Here is a 6,391-nt window from a genome sequence, read left to right as displayed (position 1 = left end):
ATGCCTCACAATCCTTATCGAGTCCTTGGAGAAGGTAACCACGCAGGTGGTTGAGGATTAAACATTTGATGTGGTGTATATAGATTTCGCTAAGGCGTTTGATCAGGTTCCCCATGTCGACTATTGCAGAAAACATGGCGGCATCGGCTTGAGGGTGATTTGTCGGTTTCGATCAGAATTTGCTTCGCTGAAAGAAGACAGAGGATGATGGTTGATGGGAAATGCTCATCCCGACTCCAAGTACTAGTGGGGCGTCACAAGCATCTGTTGTCACTTTTGTAAATGACTTGGATGAGGGAGTAAAACGATGGGTTCGTAAATTTGTGAGTGAGACTAAGTTTGTTGAACTTGTGGAAAGTGCCAAAGGATCTTGTAGGTTACAGATAGATATAGATAAGCTGCACAGCTGAGATCAGACCTGGCAAATTGAGTTTAATTTGTAAGATGTTTCACTTCAACAGGAGCAACAGGAATAAGGAGTTTTGCGCTAAACTTGAGAGTCTTGGCAGTGTCAAGAAGCAGGGAGCACTCGGTGTCCATTTACATAGATCCCTGAAAATTGCCACCCAAGTTGATATCGGAGCGAAGAAGACATTAAGTGTGTCCACTTTTATTGGTCGATGAATTGAGTTTCGGAGCCACAAGGTCATGTTGCAGCAACACCATAATCTGGTGCAGCTGCACTAGGAATATTGGTATTAAAGGAAGGATATGGAAGCTTTGAAAGGGCAGATGAGATTAACTAGGATGTTGCCTGGAATGGAGGGAAATTCTTATGAGGAAAGGCGGAGGAACCTGAGGCTATTTTCGTTGGAGAGAAGGTTTAGAGGTGACTGGATTGAGGCACATCAGGTAATCAGAGGATTACAGGGGGGAGATATTAAGAATCCTTTTCTCAGATGGTGATTTCTAGCACAGGGGACATGGCTTTCAACTGACAAGTAAGAGATATCTGACAGGTGTCAGAGGTAGTTTCTTTACTCAGGGAGTAGTACGGGTGCGGAGCGCCTTCCTGCAACAGTGGTCGACCCGTCAGCTTTACAGCCATTCAACTGGTCATTGGATAAACCTTTGAATTATAATGGAACAGTGCAGGATAGATAGGCTTCAGATTGTTTCCACAGCTCCGCAAGACATCGTGAGCTGAAACGCCTGCATTGCACTGTAATCTTCTATTTTCTGTGGATTTAATTCCTCAATTTGCAGGGCAGTAACTAACAACATTTTTTTTCCCAACTTACTGTCTCCATTATGATAAGATTTCAACATGTTCACCTAGCATTCCCGATGTAGGTTGTATTTTCTGTCCGACATCTTTACCATTCAGATTACCTGATTTTTTTCTCAATTCGACAGCCTTCCATGAAAGGGATCTCCAACCACGGGTCGCAATGCCAATGCGTCATCCCAATGGGATACATCCAAACAATGGATTTTTTAATCTGCCACCTGCTTCCATCTCTGTTGTGCCCTCGTCACGTGCTGCTTAGCTCATGCAGCTGCACACTTTAATCGTAACCTCACCTGAGATGCACACTCCAAGTGTGAGGTCTCTGATTACAGTCCTCATTTTCATTTCTTTAATTAGTTTCAAAGACTCTCTTCATTCATGCAAGTAAACAGAGTCGATTCGTTTGGCGCAGTTTGAACTAAAAATGACATGAATGGGAAAACTTTGTCGTCATCATTGTGGTCATCTTGACAGTATGCTCTTAACACGCTGTTGACGTGCGTTCCAGGCGAAACTAAATGCCTTTGTGACTTAGACGGAGCCTTCCTCACACCCAGGTGACCTTATCGTGATTCATGTGCTACTCGTAATGGACAAAGTCTGTATGCGACTGGCAACACAAACCAGCGTACTTCCACCAATTTTTCCTCCTGACGAACCTGCTGCGGTCTCCATTGTTGTTTTAAGAATCTAGCTTTAAGATCATAACCCTCAGGAATACATATCGCCTCATCTTTGTGTTGTAAGATCAATAGCCTTTGGGAAATAAACAGCTCTGCCTGACCCCCTGCCTGTTCAGGTTTTTTTGCATTATTACATCAGCCAGGGCGTCTGCTAACTGAAGCTCAACTCTTTCATCTTTGATCAGTTTTTCTTTCTTTCTGTCACTTATGAAAGTTAGATATTGTTACGAAACATCCCAGAAAAGTTACACACCACTTTTCTTTTAATTCCTCATTTTGACTTTAACAAAATAAGGTGACACCTTGGATCCCAAGAATAAACTGCATCCTGGTACTGACACTCTGCAATCACTGCCACTCTTACATCCCCAGTCTTGACTTAGCTCTCCAACCTGACCTTACACAGGGGAATGCTAAAGTTCTGCCCATCTATTCCACAAGTTCCAACGCTCTCAGATATCATGTCAGGAAAAGTGAAAATAATTTCATCATTGACCATCAGAGACTGACCATATGGCTTTAAATCATAACTTATTTCCCTTCTCCCCTTATTATTTCTCAGCAAAGTTACCCACAGACGTGACGTCCTCACAGAAATCGGGCACGAACTCAATACCCAGCCGCTGCTCAGGCTGCAAATTTTCCTAACTTCCAAAACTTTTCTGTGTGTTTCCTTTCCTACTTTCTCTAATTACCCTGACTTAGCTCTTAACACATCTTTTCACACTGTGCCATTCTTCAATGCCCAGCACTGCGACTTTCCGGCTCTCAATTTAGCACAGTTGAAAAGCCTGAGGCCTTTCACTTCTTTGGGTTTCTGTTTTTCAACTACGCTAAATTATTTCCAGTGGTCTCTCCTCCTTGTTTTGTGGTGCAGGATCTCCCGTTTTCCCAACTTCTATCGCTCCAAGGATGAAATTCCTGTCGGAATGCAAATTTCAATTTATGCACAGTGGCATATTCGTCTGCCATTTCTGTCACTCTTCTAATTTCTGAACTTTCTGATTTTCAACATGAATTCTTATCTATAGCAGTGATATTTTTAACTCATCCAGTAGAATAATCTCTCTTCGAGCCTCATACGTCTTGTCAATTTTTAAGGTAAGCACCGACCGATCAAAATTGGTTTATCTCATTATTTCAAACACAAAGTAAGCCTCACCTGGTTGTTATGTTATCTTTCTGAGCCGCTGGCTATACTCTTCTGATTATTATTCATAAACATGCATAATAGCCTATTTGGCATCTGCATAATTTCTTGACCCCTCATCTCATCGAGCTGCAAATCGCTCATCAGTTCTGCCTACCAGCTTAGTCTGAATTGGAACTCCCCACAAGTGCTTTTTCGAGTTATCCGGCCAGCCATTGTATTCAAATAAAATGAGAAAGGCTGCGACGTACTTTTCACCGAAATGTGGCAACTCTTTGATGTATTTTTTTAAATACCTACATTCTCCCTTCATCTCCATTTTGTTACCTTCAATTTCCTGACTACTTCGCAACTTTGTAAGTTCAAATTCTCTCTCTCTCTTCTTTGTTTTGCTTGGCCAATATCCTTTTCTCGCTTTTCTTGTTCCTCTATCTGTTCCTTCTCTGGCTCTTTCTCTTTCTTCTTTCTCTCTTTCTGCTCAGCTGAGAATGCTCTCTCCCTTTGTTTCTTCCATCTGCTCTCTCTTTCTTCTCCCTGTTTTTCACTTTATTGTCTCTCCCATTTTGCTCAGCTAACATTTTCTTCCTTTCTTTGTCTTTTAAGTTTAGTTGCCTCATTCGCAATTTAAGGTTTTCACTTCCACTGCCCTTGTCTGCTTCTCTGCTACACCTAAGTGCTTAACCAAGTCTATTACACTTGCACCTTTCCTTTTGCTCTGTTTGAAACCAATTCTAGCCCGCTTATTAATTCTAAAATGTATATTGTTCCATGATCTTTATGAAGTTAGTTGTCATGTTTGCTAAGCATCCTCAAACCCCAGAACCCCTTTAACAATCTTCAGAGACATTCCCTTCACTTTACATTTAACAACAATAAGTGACTGAAATTAAGCATTTTTTTCACCTAAGTTTCATGTTTTGTATGAAGTACAACGTATTTCTTTATTTTTGTATCATAACGTGTTAACATAAATTTACATTGTATTTCCATAAATATATTAACAATGTACTTCTTATCAGGTATAATGCAAACGCTGTTTTTGAAATAGTCAGAGTTCACATCTTACTTCTACTCAACACAGAAAACACCATAAGTATCTCATTTTTGTGCGAATCTGGAAATTGATCCCTTGCAATCACGACCTACATTTAAATGGATTCAGGCACTGTACTACTGGCCCTGTACCTAAATCTGGGCAGAGATCTTCAAACCTGGGTCACAGCAGACATTCAAACATTTCTTCACAACTAAGCATTTGGAATTCACCTTGAGTCGGGGTGAGGGGGCGGAGACTAGCCAATAAGTGATCATGTTCACCGGTCTCAGTGTAGGTATAAATGCTGTCCAAAATAGACACCAATACCTGGCCAAAAACTCGGTCCTGCAAATTAATCTTCAGTCTATGTCTGGCCCAGCGGGAAGATTTATGGACATGGAATGTCAGAATCATACCTCACAAGCCACTTATGGTGATGGCATCTGACTTGCCTCCAAGCCTCCATATGTCTGCACCATGGACAAGATCCAGAATGAAGCAATTAGCAATTTGATAGTCTCCTGTCGCGCCCTGTGTCTCACAGTGAATATTATAAAACCAGATCCAGTATATGTCACTTTCACATTCATCAGTGTCAAAATAAAATTGTACTTCTGTGTGGATCGCTGGAATTTCATGTATGGGTAACCCAACATTCTTTTCAGTGGCTTTAGATCGGGATCATTCCTGCAGAGTATATCTGAAGAAAACGGCAGTTAATGACAAGCCAAGATTTAGTTTAATATCTGAATTTGGTGGATTCTGTGTAATAAACGTAAGCACACACATATTGTACTGACACTAAATTGAATGTAACAATGTGCACCATAATGGAAGTATTGTCCTCTCGAAAGTTCCCTGCTTCCTGACCTCACTCCGTCACAAATTAATCAGTTGATGAGAATGCTCCAGTTGGGTGAAACAGTGCATGCTTCACCTCAACTTGCCCCCATCCACAATGCCCTGTTAAACCCACTGACTGGCTCCTGACTTTTTCAGGGTTATATAAGGTGCTGCCTTCCTGAGCAAGTACGGTTCGCATTATCCTGTGGATCACAGAATAGGAAACGTGGGATTAGATGAACAATTTCCTTGCGTGAAACTCCATCTGGTGAGAAGAAGGTTTGAACTACTGGGGGAGAGTGATCATTTCTTACAAAGGGTCAGCCAAATGTCGAACCTGCACAGACCAGTAACATCACTCAGAGCACCTGCATTTGTGGAAAGACACAAACAATGCAACCATTACTTAGTGGTGTCCCGTCTGATCACTAAGCTGGCAAATAATCACCAGAAAATCATGATATGTGGAGGTGATTATTCGGTTCTGGAATGTTGTATTTTATGAATCAGTTTAAAAGAAGAAATGATGGTTCACAAATATTGCTTTTGGCAGTCTCAAGAGTTACAGTTTTGTGCAGTCTGATAACAAACAGTGAATAAGTTGAGAACTCCGAGTTATACACTGTTCCTGGTGTTATATACCAGGCTAGATATTCTTTACCTTAATGCAGGGTCTATTATAGGTCAGACAGATGTGATAACAGAATAGATTCACATGTGCAACTGTGATATTTTTGCCATCAGAAACATGAGTGAAGGAGATTAGGATTGGCAGCTCAATATTCCTTGGTATTAGAACGATAGTCCATATTTGGTACTGGAAAATCACAGCAGATCAGGCAGCATCCGAGTAGCAAGAGAATCAACATTTCTTGAACAAGCCCTTCATCAGATTCATTCCTGATGAAGGGCTGACGTCCGAAATGTCAATTCTCATGCTGCTCGGTTGTTCCCTTACCTGATCTGCTTTTCCAGCAACACACTCTCTTCTTCGATGTCCAGCATCTGCAGTCCTCACTTGTTCGTATAGAGTTCAGACAGACAGGCAGGAGACAATGTCGTTTTTCGTAATTAAGGAGTCAGTTACTGTAGTAAACAAGGATGATATCATGGAAGGGCTTTCAACTGAGGCTTCGTGGTTAGAGTTTGGAATAAAACCAGTGACAGATATATTGGGAGGTGCATACAATAGACCCCAGTTCAATGAAAGAACAGGATCAGATTTGTAGCCAATCACTGTCGTGTGCCCAATTAATAAGTCGTACATTCTACACAGGGGTTTCAAATTACAACACTTAATAGAGTAGGCATGTGATTTAAAGAGGTCACAAATATGTTAAAATGTATTCTTGACAGCATTTTATTTCGACAAGAAGAATAAACAACAAGAAACCGTACCGTTCAGGGCCTCCTTGTGGGGATTCAAGCCAGGCAGGCGTTCCAGGCGG

This window comes from Chiloscyllium punctatum, chromosome 43, assembly GCF_047496795.1.
Source record: "Chiloscyllium punctatum isolate Juve2018m chromosome 43, sChiPun1.3, whole genome shotgun sequence".
In the NCBI taxonomy this organism is placed as follows: domain Eukaryota; kingdom Metazoa; phylum Chordata; class Chondrichthyes; order Orectolobiformes; family Hemiscylliidae; genus Chiloscyllium; species Chiloscyllium punctatum.
Note: the sequence above shows the minus strand (reverse complement) of the source record.